Raw genomic sequence first — 19,430 nt, forward strand, 5'->3', positions numbered from 1 at the left:
TCCTTACAGTCTAGGACATTCTGAGTTGATTCCCTTTCCAAAGCCAGCCTCTTCTGATAAACATATTTCCACCTGTTTACACTTGAAGCAAAATGAAAACATATGTTATCAATTGGTACCTCAGGGACACTAGCTGCAAGCTTGCTAGTGGTTGGCTTCTTCTTTGACAGAATGTCAGAGACATTACAAGAAACATCTGAGTCAGACTCAACAACAACAAACTTGGTCTTCTTTTTCTTGGGCACCACTTTGCTCCAAGATTTGGTTGGACCATGAACTTTCCTCTTGAGGGAACTCTCGACTGCCACCGTTGTCTTGGAAGAGGTTGGAACATTAATCTTCTTTCTGGGGGACCTTTGAGCCACAATTTTCTTTTCTCTCCTAGTCCTAACCCTTTTGGCTATGCTAGGGAGGACAGAGGACAACAGCTCATTATCAGAAAATTCCTCCAGGTCTACTGTTTCAGCCTCACAGTTAGGGCTGTCACTGACATCATGAGTGACATGAACTTCCTCACCAGCCACATTATCTAAGGGTTTGTCAACATTTGACTCCTTATGGGCATAAATTTACTCAACATCATCAGAGATATTCTTTCCTAAAGACTCAATATTTTCTTGATCAGCAACACTATCAGGTTCAATAGTGTTTAAGGGAATGGAAACCCTAGGGACCTCATGATTTCCAGACAGTATTCCAGTCACTATAGTGGCAATGGCATTGTGAACATACCTGGAACCTTCTTTGGTTTTTTCCTCAAGAACGATGGATGAGGAGAAGCCCGATACAATTTCTTTAGGTCTTCTTCCATGTGGGGTATTCATAGAGTCAGCAACAGGATCTTCTCTGTTAGGGTTGCTTGGTTCAGCGCTTGGAGAACAAGGCATGTTCTTGTAAGGAGAAGAGTTGGATTGTTGAGACATGATGAGTATCTTAGAGACGAAATGAAAAATTTCTCTGAGAGGATGCTTGCGTGAATGGCAGTTGAAAGAGAGGAAGAAGTAACGCTTGTTGCAAGTGAAATAACTATTATCTGTTGACCAATCAGAGCACACTTTCAATTGTTTAATAATTTGAAATATTAAATAGTAAATTCCTAACATCCTTAGTTGCTATAATTCCTCAGAAAGACATATTCCCAACTTGCCCCTTAAATTTTCAAACTGAGTAGCATCCAAAGCCTTTGTAAATATGTCAGCAAGTTGTAGTTCAGTTGCCACATGTTCTAAGGTAATCACTTTGTCTTCTACGAGATCTCTTATGAAGTGATGTCTAATGTCAATATGTTTGGTCCTGCTGTGTTGGATAGGATTCTTTGAAATGTTGATGGCACTGAGATTGTCATAGAACAATGTCATGACATTCTGAGTGACATTGTACTTAGTCAGCATCTGTTTCATCCATACCAGTTGGGAACAACTGCTTCCAGCTGCTATGTACTCAGCTTCTGCAGTGGATAATGATACACAGTTCTGTTTCTTGCTGAACCAGGATATGAGATTGTTTCCCAAGAAGAAACATCCTCCTGATGTGCTTTTTCTGTCATCAGCACTCCCAGCCCAATCAGCATCACAATACCCATATAAGATAGGCTCAGAGCCATGAGAGTAGAGCATACCATAATCACAAGTTCCATTAATATACTTGAGAATCCTCTTGACTTTATTTAAGTGACTCACTTTGGGTTCTGCTTGGTATCTAGCACACACACCAACTGCATAGGCAATATCAGGTCTACTAGCAGTTAGATATAGTAGGCTACCTATCATGCTTCTATACAAGCATTGATCAATACTAGAACCTCCTTCATCTTTAGTTAACTTTAAATGAGTAGGTGCAGGAGTTCTTCTGTGACTAGCATTATCCATACCAAACTTCTTAACTATGTTCTTCGCATATTTGCTTTGGGAGAGAAACATAGAATCTTCCATCTGTTTAACTTGCAGTCCAAGAAAATAAGTCAATTCCCCAACCAAACTCATTTCAAATTCAGATTGCATCTGGTTAACAAAATGTTTCACCATTCTATCTGACATTCCACCAAAGACAATATCATCCACATATATTTGGGAAATCATGATTTTTCCATCTTCTTCCTTCACAAATAAAGTCTTATCTATCCCTCCTTTTCTTTAACCATTAGTAGTCAGAAATTCAGTCAGCCTCTCATACAAAGCTCTAGGAGCTTGCTTCAATCCATACAGAGCTTTCCTCAACTTGTACACATGTTTTGGTAGATTAGGATCACTAAAACCTTTAGGTTGTTCCACATAGACTTCTTCATTCAAGTAGCCATTTAAAAAGGCACTCTTCACATCTATTTGGAACAATTTGAACTTCAGAATGCAGGCAACACCTAACAGCAACCTTATTGACTCAAGTCTTGCAACAGGTGAAAAAGTCTCATCAAAATCAACCCCTTCAACTTGAGTATACCGTTGTGCCACTAGTCTTGCTTTATTCCTAGTGATTACTCCTTTCTCATCATACTTGTTCTTGTAAATCCACTTGGTACCAATGATGTTAGTCCCTTCAGGTCTTGGAACTAACTCCCATACTTCATTCCTTTTAAACTGCTCCAGGTCATCTTGCATAGCATTGATCCAATATTCATCAGTCAGAGCTTCTTTCACATTTTTAGGTTCAACCTTGGATACAAAGCAAGAATTTGATCTATTCTCCCTTGATCTGGTAATCACACCACTATTGGGATCTCCTATGATAAGATCCTTAGGCTGGTCTTTCTGAATCCTGATAGAAGGCACCTTGTTGGATGTTTCTAACTCAAGTCCAGGAGGAGTATCGTGTACATTTTTTGTTGAAGTCTCAAGGAATGTTCCAACATTCTCTATGACATTGGATTCTTCATCTTTATCATCAACAATAAAATTTATGGATTCCATCAGGACATTAGTTTTGGAGTTGAAAACTCTGTATGCTCTGTTGTTAGTAGAGTATCCCAGGAATATACCCTCATCACTTTTGGGGTCCATTTTTCTTCTCTGTTCACGATCTGTAAGAATGTAACACTGGTTTCCAAAGATATGAAAGTACTTTACAGTAGGTTTTTTGCCTTTCCATATTTCATACAGAGTGGAAGAGGTTCCCTTTCTCAAAGTAACTCTGTTGTGAACATAGCAAGTTGTATTCATAGCTTCAGCCCAAAAGTGCATAGGAAGCTTCTTTGCATGAATCATAGCTCTAGCAGATTCTTGAATAGTTCTTTTCTTCCTTTCAACTACTCCATTTTGCTGAGGAGTAATAGATGAGGAAAGCTCATGACTTATTCCTTCAAATGAGTAGAAATCATCAAACATGGAATTTTTAAACTCCTTTCCATGGTCACTTCTTATTCTGATAACACTACTATCCTTTTCTCTTTGGAGTCTTATGCATAGATCTTTGAAGACATCAAATGCATATGATTTTTCTCTGATGAAGCTTATCCATGTGTATCTGGAATGGTCATCCACAACCACATAAGCATATCTCTTCCCACCAAGACTTTCAACCTGCATAGGTCCCATTAAGTAAATGTGCAAAAGTTCCAGAGTTTTAGATGTTGTAGGATGTCCAAGCTTAGGATGTGACATCTTGGTTTGCTTGCCAACCTGACATTCTCCACAGACTTTTCCTTCATCAATAAGCAGCTTTGGGATTCCTCTAACTGCTTCCTTGGATATGATCTTCTTCATTCCTCTTAAATGAAGATGTCCAAGTCTTCTATGCCACAACTTCACTTCCTTTTCTTCCTTGGCTAAGAAGCACATTGAGGAGTAGTTTGAGACTTTAGGTTCCCATAGATAGCAGTTATCTTTGGATCTGGATCCTCTCATAACTTCCTTATTTTCTCCATTTGTCACAGCACATTCTTCCTTAGTGAACTGTACATTGAAGCCTTGATCACATAGTTGGCTTATGCTGATGAGATTAGCAGTTAGTCCTTTTACTAACAACACATTATTTAGTTCTGGAACTCCAGGACTGTCCAGCTTACCAACACCTTTGATTTTTCCTTTAGATCCATCACCAAAGGTCACATAACTGGTAGTATGAGGTTGTATATCTACCAATAAGTTATTCATCCCAGTCATATGTCTTGAGAAACCACTATCAAAATACCAGTCTTCTTTGGTAGATGCCCTTAGAGATGTGTGACCTATTCTAGCAACCCATTGTTGTTTCTTGATAGGGGCATTATGCTTAGGTGCCTTCTGCTTAGGTCTGACTTGAGGGGTCTGGTTAGGATAACCATGCAACCTGTAACAGAAGGGTTTTATGTGACCAAATCTTCCATAGTAGTGGCATCTCTATCTTTGAAATTTCTTCTTTTGATGGTTAATCCTCCTGTTTCCATGATGTTGTGACATTGGTTGTGACTTCTGCTTGATTTTCTGAACTTCATTCTTTGAGCTTTTGAATTCAGATGAGGATTCCTTAACAAAGCCTAAACCAGACATGGTTCCTGATTTCTGTCCCACCTTTAGAATTTCTTCCAAAGTGTCAGTTCCTTTATTCAACATTCTGATGGATTTTGCCATTTGATCTAGCTTAGAGGTCAGCAAGGTTATCTCACCATTTAGATCATCTATGACTGTCAGATGCTTCTTCTTCTCAGCTTCCAGCTCCTTGATAAGTTTCTTCTGCTTTTCTCCTTGTAGACACACATCTGCACTTTTGACACATAACTCTTTATATGAAGCAGCAAGTTCATCAAATGTAAGTTCATCTCCACTTGAGTCATCATCAGAGGCACAAACACTAGTTAGTGCAGTGACATGTTTTGCAGATTCTCCTTCTGATTCACTCTTAGAGTCTCCATCAGACCAGGTGACAGATAGTCCCTTCTTTTGCTTCTTGAGGAAGGTAGGACATTCAGCTCTAATGTGTCCAAAACCTTCACATCCATGACACTGGATTCCCTTGCCTTGGTTGGACTTTTCTTCAGATTTTGTTCTTCTACTGATGTCAGATGAAGTGTTCATGACATTTGGTCTACCTTTTTTATCAATCTTCTTGATGAACTTGTTGAACTGTCTTCCAAGCATGGATATAGCTTCTGATATACTTTCATCACCTCCAATATTTCCTTCTTCTGACTCCTCTTCAGTATTTGATACTGTAGCGGTGTATTCGTCACTTTATGATTTATTGACTAAATCAAAAGCAAAGCATACAAAGATAGAGTCGGCACCACACTTTTATTTATCCAAAGGAATGGCTAAAAAGCAAACAAAAGCCTAAGAAGTTTTACACATAGAAAACTAATAAAAAAGGTATAGAGATCTGGGTAAGGGGGTAATTATGCAAAGGGAAGGTGTTAGGCACCCAAAGCATCCTAGGTACTCCTAGGGAACCCTTTTCACAACTTGTTGTATCAGATGATTGTTTATGAAAATATTTATTGTGCAAACATTGATTGGGAGGATGAGAGAAGAATATACAATTTTTATTATTTTTGTGTTTGGATGGATAACCATTGCCTACGTACCTTTACAGGATCAAAACCTCGTAGTTCGGCTAAAAGATTTCCAAAAAGTAAGTGGATTGATTTTAAACAAAAGTCCTAAGGTCTTTCATTATCCACGGGAGAAAACTCAACCTATACAACCACAAGTCCACCATGTGAGAAAAGCTTCAACTTGCTAGTGAGGGATCATGCCCTATAATAAGCAAGGAAGTCTTACAATTCAATCACTAAGGACAAAAGGTGAGATTCACATCAACCACTAAGATAATTGAGATCTATGGCTAATGTATGAAAACTTAATTAAAGAATGGACAAAGCCACAAAACAATTGAATGAGTGGAATTAGTCAATTAGAATATTCACAAAAAATGGTCAAAGTTGACATTAGATTCAATTCAAAAGAAGTATTATGAAAAGTGAAGTTTGAAAATCAAAGGCTTAAGGCCTAGGTTTCTAGTTTGAAAAGAAGTGAAAATCTTTGCACAAAGTTTTCTGGTTTGGATTAACATACAAATGGAGGTTGTAAAGAAACAAAAGGGTGGGGATGAGGAGTAAAACTTCTTAGGAGTTCACCTCTCGAGATCATATGTAGATGATCCAAGTGATTCCTTTGGAATAGGCAACAAGCAAGTAACAGATAAGCAACATCAGAAACAAGTCAACATAAATGGAAACCAGATGCCAATCAATGGACTTACACCAGCCTCACAAAACAAAGATGGATACCAGATGCCAATCAATGGACTTATACTAGTCTCAGAAAACCAAAATGGATACCAGATGCCAATCAATGGACTTATACTAGTCTCGCAAAACCAAAATGGATACCAGATGCCAATCAATGGACTTATACTAGTCTCACAAAACAAAGAAAACAAATGCAATAAGCAAGAGGAAACAAGTTGCCACTAAATGGTCTTATACTCTACTCCTAGGAAATGGGATGCCAATCAGTGGTCTTAGTCCCAACTCCTACCAGATCATAGGAAACAGCTGCCAATAAATGGACTTACAATTGACTCCTCAATGGACAAAACAAAATGTCACAGAGTATGAACAATGATCATGAAATGATATACAAAATGCTCAAAGATGAAAGCAATGCACATAGGCACACACAAACAATCATGCACATATGGGCAAACAAACAACAAGCAACCAATTAGCATACACTATACACAATCAATGGGCTCAAGCAAGGTTAGGCTTTAGAAATGAGCCAACTGGAATGGGGTGTTTTGAGCTCTTAACCCTAACATTGAGAGTTAGGGTGAAGCAGATGAAATAGAGATGAGGGTCATGCCTCATAGCTCTTATCCCTGGCCTGGGAGAGCTTTAATCAATAGAAAGTGTGGGAGTTCAGAATGAGGGAACTCTTCTCGACATATGGTTGACTCTATAAGATCTTGGGTTCTTATTCACAATGCATCAACACATGGTGTGAGCAAAGTGAATGACACAACTGAATAGCAGGGGATGAATTGGACATCCCTTTTATCTACCAATTGCCTCTTAAGAGGACTTTACTTGCTTGGCACAAAATTAAACAAACAAAAACATGGCCTCTTAAGGAGGGCTTCAGACAGGTGCCTGCCAAGGTAACATGACAGGTCTTCCAGACTACATGAAGATCAAGGGATTATACCGAAGTGGTATGCCAACCATAAGCAAAAGCAAAGCAAAGTTCTAATGAACTTAAAGCAACTTAAGTACCTATGGAAACAACTAAACAAATCAGTACAATACTCAGACAAACAGACAACAGTCAATAACAAACAGACAATCCCAATGTACAACACATAAGCCATAAGGCAAACTCAAGTGAATTATCATCAACCTACAAAATAGCAAATGTTAGCAATCAATAGCAAATATCAACATTCAAATGATGAAGCAACATTAACCATGGAATTTGGATGCTTGAACCTGAAATTCAAAGTTCACATGTAAGTACAAACCACTAGGTCCAAGCCTAGGGTCAAAGGTGAAGAAAAAATTCAAAACAGGAGCTGAAATTCAACACAATGCAACTTCAAACACATGTTAACATGTCCTAAAAAATACCAAAGCAAAATCATCAAGAAAAGGCATGTAATGTGCAAAGGAAGTCAAAGGCAATTTCAAAGCTCATAAATGGACATCATGAATGAAAATTCCAAATCAAAACAGAAATGATTCAAATAATTCTGGAAAAATTCATGAGCATTCAACACATCCAACATGATCATTATACAAAAAATCAGAAGCATTAAAGATCATTTGGCATGGAAATTAAATTGCACAAGTTGAACAACCAAATGTGTGACACAAATTGTCACACCATGCAAACATGTGTATGAAACAGAAATGGTAATTGAGAAAAATATCAAACCAAGCCTAAAACATCCATCAATGTGTCTAGAATCATCAGGTAAAATTTCATGTCCATTGGATTAAAATCAAGCATTTCACAATAGAAAGAGCAAGGCAAGGTCACAAGTGTACACATGATCATAAAGGCTAGCACCATTCAAAATCCAGCCATGCACAACTTCAAAATTTAACATCATTAAATTCTAGACATCCTAAGGATCAAGTAGTAAAAAACCAAGCATTTTTTGGAGCATTTTGCAATTTTATATGAATTTTTAAAGTTGACATAAAAAATGAAAACCAAAATGAATCATGTAGCATGTAATTTGGAGGGAAAGGTAATAATGCTGAATGAATTTGAAAATTGTAGCACGCCTGGAATCGAACCGAGTAGCATTTCAAAAATGAGCGTGCCAACATAAAACGACACCGTTTTTACTGCAAACCCTAGCGAAAACCAGAACGGACGCTAGGCTGTCACAAATCCGACGCTACTTCGTCTTCCTCATGAAGACGAAGATGAACAGTGCATGAACTTCAAACATTTTTCCAGATTTTTCCAGAAATCCAAAACGAGTACATCTTTTCAAAGATCTTTCCATGGTGATTACAGATCAACAAACAACTAAGCCTAATTCATCATAACAAGAGAGAATCGAGCAAAATAAAAATGGAGCACAAAACTTGAATCACACATATCTCAACCAATAATGCACTATTTTTCATGAAATTTTCACCAGAATCATCAGCAACATGAGATCTACAAGAATATGCTAATGAATTTGAGAATTAAGAGATTCGAAACTTGACCTCTTGAAGAGCATATCCTTGAATTCACACGATCCAAAGCTTTGAATGATCCAAATCTACTCTACAACACTTGTTATGATGATTGATGAAGAGATTGAAGCTTGGCAGGTGCTGGATCTAGCTCAAAACAGAATTTCCATCTCCACCTTCATGAGCTTGCTATGCACAATTCTTGCTCGAATTCAACAATCTAACACTTGATATGCACTCAATTCACACCAAAGAACAAGAATATGAACTAAATTTGCAATGTTATTTGGAAAAAAATTTAATTATGAATGAGAGAAAATTTTGGAGGGAGAGAGAATTTGGATCTTGAAATGGTGAAAAATGATTAACCTCCTTCAAATTCTGTTAGATTTAGGTATTTATACGAAGTCCTAATCACCTTGCTAATCCATACTTAACTTGGTTAATTAAAATAAGGTGTTTTGCAAAAAATCAAAAATGCATGGTGCATGGACTAATCCCACGTGAACAGTGCCATTTGCTTCATCAATTACACTTAAAATCCTTTTTTAAACCCAATGGCAATGGTAGAAAGTTCCCATGATGCACCATTTTTGAATTTTGCAATTTCCCTCCAAAAAAGGTATGGATATGCAAATGATCATGTGATAACAATTCATGCAATGTGGTGAATGTTTTGAAAAGCTCATGTCATGAGAAGCAAAATGCAAAAAGAACCACCAAATTTGGAGTTATGAATCAAAAGATATGGCCATTTGAAGTTCCAAGCACACTTGGCAATGATTGGATCATATCTCCTCAACCATTCATCAGATGCTCATGATCTTGGACTTTTTGGAAATGGGAGAGAGAGATCTTCAACTTTCATGTTGGACAAATTTAATTTGAAGCTTCTTTGATGTTGGAAAGTTGAGTTGAAGTTGGATCAAAAACTTGCCATTTTTGGAAAGCTGAAATTATAGGTCACTTTCCATTTTTGGAAACTTTTGACTTGACTTCAAATTCTTCAACCTTGATCTTTGACATGATGGATAAGCATGATTTGGACATGAATGGGATGAAGAAACTCAATTCCTCAATTCAAAATCCACAGTTGACTTTTCAGTTGACTGCATTGGCCCTTAGATGACCTGAAAATGTCCTGATGAATTTGGGGCCATTGCCACTTGGGAACTTGCTCCAAAATGAACCTATAGCTCACATGAGCTCCAAATAATGATCACATGATCCATATCTCAATGGAAACTTCATCTCTTGCACACAAGATTCACTTGAATTGCCTTGACTGTTGACTGCTTAGGCTGCAAGTAACAAAGGTTAATGACATATTTGTGTACATTTTGGTTAGTGATTAAAAGAAACGCAATGATATACAAATGCAAGCCATGCTTGGTGATCAAGAATCACTCTCAAAGAATATCCCACCCACAGGGAAGGAAGCAAGGTGTCCAATGATCCTTGAGGCAATGCAATGTTATGATATGATGCCATGAGGGCTCTTAGGGACAAAATTGGGGTCTTACAGATGCCCCTATTTAAGGTCATTCTAGCCGGAGAAGTGAAGGTTAAAACCTTCATTTTGACGCGGTAGAATGGGCTTAAATAACAATAATGAGACAAATTTTGGTCCCTAAGAGACCTCATGATGTAGATGTATGCATGTAAAGACAAACAAAACCCTGTGGGAATATGGGTCCACAAAGAAGAAAAGACGATCCATCGGAGTAATACACTCACCAGGAACAGAGACTCTAACAGGACTCTTATGGGGATAAGAAAAGAGGAATGCGTGAGCAGGACACGACTCTGAATTAGGGAAAAAGAACTGACACTGCGTGAGCAGGACACGACTGGACTAGAGACCTCACTGGGGAGTAAAGGACTCAAACTGGGTAAAAGAAGAAGAATTTTCCAAAGGGAACACATCCATTGGAAAGACTCAAGTTGACCACAAAGGATACCTCATATGAAAATCCGGACTCGGACTGGGGAAAGATTCACACAGAATCTCCATGCGGGGGAAAATTGCATATATTGGGGAAAACGCCAATACAGCAAAAGGGTAAAATCACAACAGGAACTCCACTATGGGATGTCTAACAAAGAGACTCTCCTGGAGAAAATCTGCAAGATGAGGTGTTACCGGTTACTGGGTAACAAGCTCAAAGAGACATGTGATCTAAACACCGGTTACGGGGTGAAAGAACAACAAGCTCAGGAAGAATGAATATCTAAGACCGGTATAAGGGTGAGAGATATCAATCAACCAAACATCTGAGAAAGACTTGAAAAAGGTACACCAACTCAGTGAAATCTGACTCCACAGGGGACCAAAGTCATAATAGGGAGCAGAAAGGAAGGAACACTAGGGATACCGGTTACTGGGTATATAATAGGTGACCGACCAAAGCGTGAATTGGTATATATGCCGAAACACTCATCATCCGAAAGGAGGGCATGAAAAAGCAAATCGACTTACAGGATGGACATTCGACTCCGCAACGGGAAAACGAATCTTACTCAAATGGGGAAGGACAAAAGACTTCAACCAAAGAGCGCATGAGATATAATATCCATTACCGTCAGAACGTGGATAGTATACTCGCATGGAAGGAACACCAGGGATACCGGTTACTGGGTATATAATAGGTGACCGACCGAAAAGAGAAACAATCGTTACCGACAACAATAGGGTAGACGAAAGATAACTCGCTGGGGATAAATTGCAAGCATACGACAATTATCCAAGAGACATATCACCGGTTACTGGGAGATACGCTCAAAAAGAGGGGAAATGAACATTCGATTCCGCAAAGGAAATACGAATCTTACTCGACTGGGGAAACACAACAGGCTTCGACTGAAGAGTGCATGAGGTATATTATCCATTACCGTCAGAACATGGATAACACACTCGCATGGAAGATTATCCACAACCGGTTACTGGGTTAATAAAGGATAAATCGACCGAAAAGAAAGGACATCGGGATACCACAACTAGGTATATAAAGATGACCAATCAAAAGGGAGCAACAAACATTACCAACCAAAAGGGTAAATGAAAGATGACTCACTAGGGATGCATTGATAAACATCAATGATCCGTGGAACAAATCACTGGCATACGGTGAAAGGACCCACTGAGGATAAAATTGCTAGCATACGGCAATTATCCACAAAAACATGTTGGGGATACAATTGCTTACTCAGAGCAGTTACCCAGAAAAGAGGGAATATCAACATCGAATACTGGATGAGGATAACCAACAAGAGTAACCATCATTGGTTAGGATGAACAACAAGGTTAACTCTGCAAAGGGGAGAATAAAGGATTTACAACTACCGGATACTGGGTAGAAGACCAAAGATTCTGGCTGAGGAAACAAGAGGTTTACCACTACCGACTACTGGGTAGAAAACCAAAGACTCAGCTGAGGATAAAATTGCTAGCATACGGCAATTACCCACAAGAAAGCACAGACTCCACTAGGGAGACAACAACAACATAGGATTTACAACTACCGAATACGGGGTAGAAGACCACAAAATTCACCATCAACCAGAATGAACCACAAAGGTTACCTCTGCTAGGGGAAAAGAGATAGGACTTACAACTACCGATTACTGGGTAGAGGGCCAAACTCCGCTGAGGATATAAAAGTAGGGTTTACAACTACCGAATACTGGGTAGAAAACCAAAGCCTCTGCGTGGGGAGCGAAAGGATCACAACTCCGCACGGGAAAACAAAAATAGGGTTTATAACTACCAGTTACTGGGTAGAAAACCACAAACTGCTGGAGAGCAAGAAAAATAGGATTTACAACTACCGAATACTGGGTAGAAACCATCGACTCTTGCTGAGGAACAAAAAGTTCACAACCACAGATTCCACAAAAGGGAAAAAGGTATACAGGGTTTACAACTACCAGTTACTGGGTAGAAAACCAATAAAGATAGGACTTATAACTACCGGTTACGGGGTAGAAGGCCCAAACTCCATTGGGGATAGAATGAACTATTGTCGGTTACTGGGCAATTTATTCATTTATTCCACAGGGAAGCACAAGAGACAGTTGAGAAAAGGCCAATTCAGGATCAAACCAAAAAGGCAAACTGAATCAAGACTCGTCCTAATGAGGATATAACTCAATAGGGAAAACCCATCCCAATATATGTGTTTGGGAGGAAACGGAAACAACCGTCATCCACGAGGATATATCTCAATGGGGAACTGCAGAAGAAAAGACAGACACTTTCTGCTTATGGGGCTGACTCTATATTGAGAGATTAGACACTCGACATCTGCTTGGGGAGATCTACTGGAGAGATCTATATCACCAATTAGCAGGAGACAACAATCTAAGATATATGGCAAAAAATGCAACATGAATATCTGAATGTTGAAAGTATGCATGAATATGCGTGATTTATGTTTGATGAATGCTGACAAAACAGACATTTCTAACACAAACAGGTCCAGGAATCAAACGCCCGGTACTACACTTCTAGAGGAAAAACCAAGAAATCCCACTAGAAAGCCCATCTGCTGGAGATCTGAATGCTAAAAAGCAAAGATCTGCTGGGAAAAAAACCAGAGATATCAAGAAATCACAAAATCTCTGAGCGATGGATCATCAATCAACCCAACTGGGGAACAGAAGTTCATAACAGGCAGAAACTGCCGCGAAAGCAACTCTGTTGGGGAAGTGGAGAAATCACGAGATTTCTGCAGGGGGATCATCAGTCTCAACTGGGAAACAGGAGCTCACTACACAGGCAAGAACTTCTACAAAAACAGACCACTCAAGTAGAATCTGGCCGCACAAGCAACTCTACTGGGGATACTGTCAGCAAATCCATTGGGGATAAATCCACTGAGGGAAAACAGATCACACAAGTAGATTCTGCCAGACAAGCAACTCTACTAGGGATCAAAAGCATCAGGAAATCACCCAATCTCTGTAGGGAGGAACCATCACAGATACAATCCACCATGCCACAAATCTACTGGGGATTTATATGAGACAGAGAAGGAGAACTGGGGATCAACCACCAAATACTGAACCTTCACAAAATACCACAACTGTTGAGGAGGCAAGAATCACTGCTCTGCTGAAGGGAAAAGAGGTGAAAACCTCAACAAGCACTCTGATGGAGAGAGGTAGCATGGATGAAGTACATCATACCAACAACTCCGCTGGCGACTTCACTGAGGAGAGTGACGAGGTACTAGGGTATCAACCCACCAATTACCGAATCTTCCAAAAGGAAAGCACCCATGCCGGGGAAGGAATGCTGCTGGAGAAGAAAACTGAAGTTTCCAACAAGCACTCCGCTCTGGGAACACAAAATCTCAACAGAAGCTCTGCTTGGGAACAACCCCAACAACAATCTGGAGAATGAGGATACAACCATGCCAAGAATATGAACAAATGTCTTACCCTGTTGGAAATCATGCCACCCTTGGGAGAGCACTGAGACATTCTTAAGTATCCTTTCATCATTGTGAATGTTCACTTTGTTTAAAACAAATTTTGAAAATTTTTATTGTTTAAAACAATGACATTTTATCAATTAAAACATGCAAAACATTTGTTGAATTGAAACAAATAAGAGTGCAAATAATTGGATAAAAGCTCAAATTTATTTGATGGAATGGTAGCCTGCAAATGGCAAGACTCCATAGATCTGTACAAATTTGAAATCGGTGATATATATTGGAAGAGGGCTACATTGAACATAATGATCATTTCTCTACCAATTTGAATCCGATGTATTCGAAGCTTCAGTTGGCGACGAATCAGCGAGAATCTCTAATTTTCGCCTAGATTGCCCCAGGGTGAGGTACTCAATCTAGCGGGATGCAAATATTCTTTTTTCAAGTCTCTAATTTTTTCCTGGATCACCCTTTCGGGTTTTCCACCGAGACGCTCATTTTTGCCTAAGCCGCCCTTTCGAGTTTTCAACTTAGCGAGCTATTCTGTTTTTCTTTTAGGCAAAGTATTTCTTGACTGCATCTGAATTCACAGGACGAGTGAAATCCTCCCCATCCATAGTTGTGAGCATCAAAGCACCGCCTGAAAAGGCTCTTTTGACAACATATGGACCTTCATAGTTTGGAGTCCACTTGCCCCTGGAATCGGGTGCGAAAGACAAGACTTTCTTGAGCACGAGGTCACCTTCTCGGAACACACGAGGCTTGACCTTCTTATCGAATGCTTTCTTCATTCTCTGCTGATATAACTGACCATGGCACATGGCAGTCAATCGCTTCTCTTCAATCAAATTCAGTTGGTCATACCGACTCTGAATCCATTCGGCATCAATCAACTTGGCTTCCATCAAGACTCTCATTGATGGGATCTCCACCTCTACTGGGAGAACAACCTCCATGCCGTAAATAAGAGAGAAAGGGGTTGCCCATGTTGAAGTGCGGACAGATGTACGATAACCATGCAAAGCAAATGGCAGCATCTCATGCCAATCTTTGTACGTGACTGTCATCTTCTGGATAATTTTCTTGATATTCTTATTAGCAGCTTCAACAACCCCATTCATCTTGGGTCTGTAAGGAGAGGAATTATGGTGTGCAATCTTGAACTCAGCGCACAACTCATCCATCATTTTGTTGTTCAAGTTAGATCCATTATCAGTAATGATCTTATCTGGCACACCATAACGGCATATCAGCTGATTCTTGACAAACTTCACGACCACTTGCCTGGTCACATTCGCATAGGATGCAGCTTCAACCCATTTGGTGAAGTAATCAATTGCTACGAGAATAAACCTGTGTCCGTTGGACGCTTTAGGTTCAATCATGCCAATCATGTCGATTCCCCACATAGAGAAAGGCCATGGTGATGAAATCACATTCAGAAGTGTCGGAGGAATATGAATCTTGTCCGCATAAATCTGACACTTGTGGCATTTCTTCACATACTTGCAGCAGTCAGACTTCATTGTCAACCAATAGTAGCCTGCTCTCAGCATCTTTCTAGCCATGGCATGTCCATTGGAATGAGTACCAAATGAACCCTCATGGACCTCAGTCATCAACAGGTTTTCTTCGTGTCTATCCACGCATCTGAGCAGAACCATGTCAAAATTTCTCTTATACAGCACTTCACCGCTGAGGTAGAAACTGCTTGACAGCCTTCTCAAAGTTTTCCTATCTTTCACAGATGCCCCAGACGGGTAGACCTGGTTCTGGAGGAAATTCTTGATATCAAAATACCAAGGCTTGTCATCATTCACTTCTTCAACTGCAAACTCGTGAGCTGGTCTATCCAAGCGCATCACGGTGATGTTAGGAACTTCATTCCAATATTTGACTACAATCATCAAAGCAAACGTAGCAAGAGCACCTGTCATCCGATTATCCTCTCGAGGAATATGATGAAAGTCAACTTCTGTAAAGAACATTGAAATCCTCCTCGCATAATCTCTGTATGGAATAAGACTGGGTTGATTCGTTTCCCACTCACCCTTGATTTGATTGACAACCAAGGCCGAATCACCATACACATCAAGGTGCTTGATCCTTAGATCGATGCACTCTTCCAATCCCATAATGCAAGCTTCGTACTCAGCCATATTATTCGTGCATTTGAAAGTTAGCCTTGTTGTAAACGGAATATGTGTGCCCTGAGGAGTAATGATTACTGCCCCAATTCCATTTCCGTACTGATTTACAGCGCCATCAAACACCATCGTCCATCTGAAACCAGGTTACGGACCTTCATCAAGTGTAGGCTCATCGCAATCTTTCATCTTCAAATACAGAATCTCCTCGTCTGGGAAGTCGTACTGAACAGACTGATGATCCTCAATCGGCTGGTGTGCCAAATGGTCAGCCAAGATACTACCTTTGATAGCTTTCTGAGCTCGATACTCGATATCATACTCAGACAACAACATCTTCCAACAGGCAAACCTCCCAGTTAAAGCAGGCTTCTCGAAGATATACTTGATTGGATCCATTCTGGATATCAACCAAGTTGTATGATTTATCATGTACTGGCGTAAACGCCTAGCAGCCCAAGCCAAAGCACAGCACGTCTTCTCAAGCATAGAGTATCGAGACTCACAATCAGTGAACTTCTTACTCAGGTAGTAGATAGCAGATTCTTTCTTCCCAGATTCGTCTTGCTGACCGATACACAACCCATCGAGTCTTCAAGAACAGTCAGATACATGATCAGAGGTCTTCCTTCTACAGGCGGAGACAAGATCGGAGGTATAGACAAATACTCTTTGATACTGTCGAAAGCTTTCTGGCAATCCTCGGTCCAATCATGAGACTGATCTTTCCGGAGGAGCTTGAATATCGGCGCACATGTGGCAGTCATGTGGGATATAAATCTGGAAATATAATTCAAGCGGCCAAGAAAACCGCGGACTTGCTTTTCAGTTTTGGGTGCAGGCATCTCTTGTATTGCTTTGACCTTTGCAGGATCAACCTCAATACCTCTCTCGCTGACAACAAAACCCAATAACTTGCCGGAACAGACTCCAAATGTACATTTGTTCGGATTCAGACGAAGCCTGAACTTCCTCAGACGCTGAAAAAGCTTCAACAAATGCTCAACATGTTCCACTTCCGTTCTTGACTTAGCAATCATATCATCGACATAGACCTCTATCTCCTTGTGCATCATATCATGAAACAAGGTAGTCATAGCACGTTGATACGTGGCTCCGGCGTTCTTCAGACCGAAGGGCATCACTCGATAACAGAATTTTCCCCAAGGTGTGATGAATGTTGTCTTCTCCATATCCTCGGGTGCCATCTTGATTTGATTATATCCGGAAAATCCGTCCATAAACGAGAAGACTTTGAATTTAGCTATATTGTCTACCAACATATCAATGTGTGGTAGGGGAAAATCATCTTTAGGACTAGCTTTATTCAAATCTCTATAATCAACACACATACGGACTTTTCTGTCTTTCTTAGGCACAGGCACAATATTGGCCACCCATAAAGGATATGTAGAAGTCACCAGAAACCCCGCATCAATTTGCTTATGAACTTCCTCTTTGATCTTCACTGCCATATCTGGATGAGTTCTTCTGAGCTTCTGCTTCACAGGCACGCACTCAGGCTTCAAAGGTAGGAAATGTTGCAGAATATCTGTATCTAGACCCGACATGTCTTCATACGACCAAGCAAAGATATCGGAATATTCTCGTAGCAAACTGATCAACCCCTTCTTGACATACTCTTCAAGAAGTGCCCCAATCTTCACCATTCAAACACAATCTTCAGATCCCAAGTTGACTGTTTCCAGATTCTCAAGGTGCGGCTGAATGATCTTCTCTTCGTGCTCAAGAAGACGGGTAATCTCATCAGGAATCCCTTCAACATCATCTTCCTCTGCTTCAAATACAGGGAATTCAAAATTGGGAGATGGCGTTGGATCATTATGTTCAATGGGTTTTAGAATCAACCTGCATAATGATTTTGGATAATGAAACTTTAGAATTTAAATAAACAAATCATTATGCAGATGAAAATATTTCTTTTATTCTTGTTTTTAGGGTTTTTTGTGATCACCGATTTCATGCAAAAAGCAAAAAGTGAAAACAATTGGAAAAACAAATGTTTATCATGAATTTATTGAATGAAATATCATTGTATATATGACGCCAACAATGTCATCACTTCTCCTTTTGGCATGGGAGAAGGGTTTTTAAACAAAGTGAAGCTTTACTTTGATCTATGTGTAAGAGAATTGCCATCCAAGGCGCAGCGGAATTTAAAAATTTCTCCATTTAGTGATCCTTACGAATGGGCATGATCAGTGATAGAATCGTTACCTCTTGTGGCGATTCAAACCTTTGGTGCAGATCTCTGATAATGATCAAAACCTTTGATACATATCCACGGGGCGATCACGAATGTTGAACGATGACAACGTCTCTACTCAGTCCACACGAACGGATTCTTTCAATCGCAGTGCTAGCTGTTTATGAATGAAGGCTTTGAGTGAGAGAAAGAGAGATACGAAATTCCAACTCTTCAGTTGTGTTGTATTCCCATACAAAGCTTCTGCACAAGAGCTCTATTTATAGAACCACTTGTGTGGGCTTCAAGCCAAAAAGCCCACTTAAGTGCATTTTGGCTCATATCTCATAATATGCCAAAATCACTTAAGTATTTGGTACTTTACCATATTTCGTATTCTTCTTAAGTACACCGTACCTTACGATGTTCCTTAATTATTCTATCTCTCATCAATCCGTCCTTTGTGTGTGACCCTATAGGTTTTCGCGACGTTGGCAATTATATTAAATCACGCATTTAACATAATAAACAGTGAGCGGTATCTAGCAACACATCACTGCTACCCAAGTCACGAAAATGTCATGTGATCTGACAAAACCTCTTGTGATAATAATTATGTGTATAATTACCCCTTTGCCCTTATGTCTATATTGAACACAAGGTATAGACCGTGTCACCCTTGTCCAGTTCAATATTGGGCCCATAGACATTTATCCTGTTACGCAGGATTGGCAAATTCCATCTAGGACACTCATGTCCCTCAGCATGCTTCGTGGAGTACCCATTAACTGTCTTTATGGTTATCCAGTTACGGACAACGTTGGATCAGCAATAAAGCATTCGACTCTACATCTAGGATCCATAGTGGTTTCAGGTCGAAGAGTGGTATACACTATTATCACCATGAGAATAACTTATGACACTTTGCATAACTTTCTATATAGTATTCTCATAGCGGGTCAATCCGGTATAAATATTACTCCTAATATTCATACCTATGTTTAAGACTTGATAACTCTTTATCCATGATCCATGAG

This window comes from Lathyrus oleraceus, chromosome 4, assembly GCF_024323335.1.
Source record: "Lathyrus oleraceus cultivar Zhongwan6 chromosome 4, CAAS_Psat_ZW6_1.0, whole genome shotgun sequence".
NCBI lineage: Eukaryota > Viridiplantae > Streptophyta > Magnoliopsida > Fabales > Fabaceae > Lathyrus > Lathyrus oleraceus.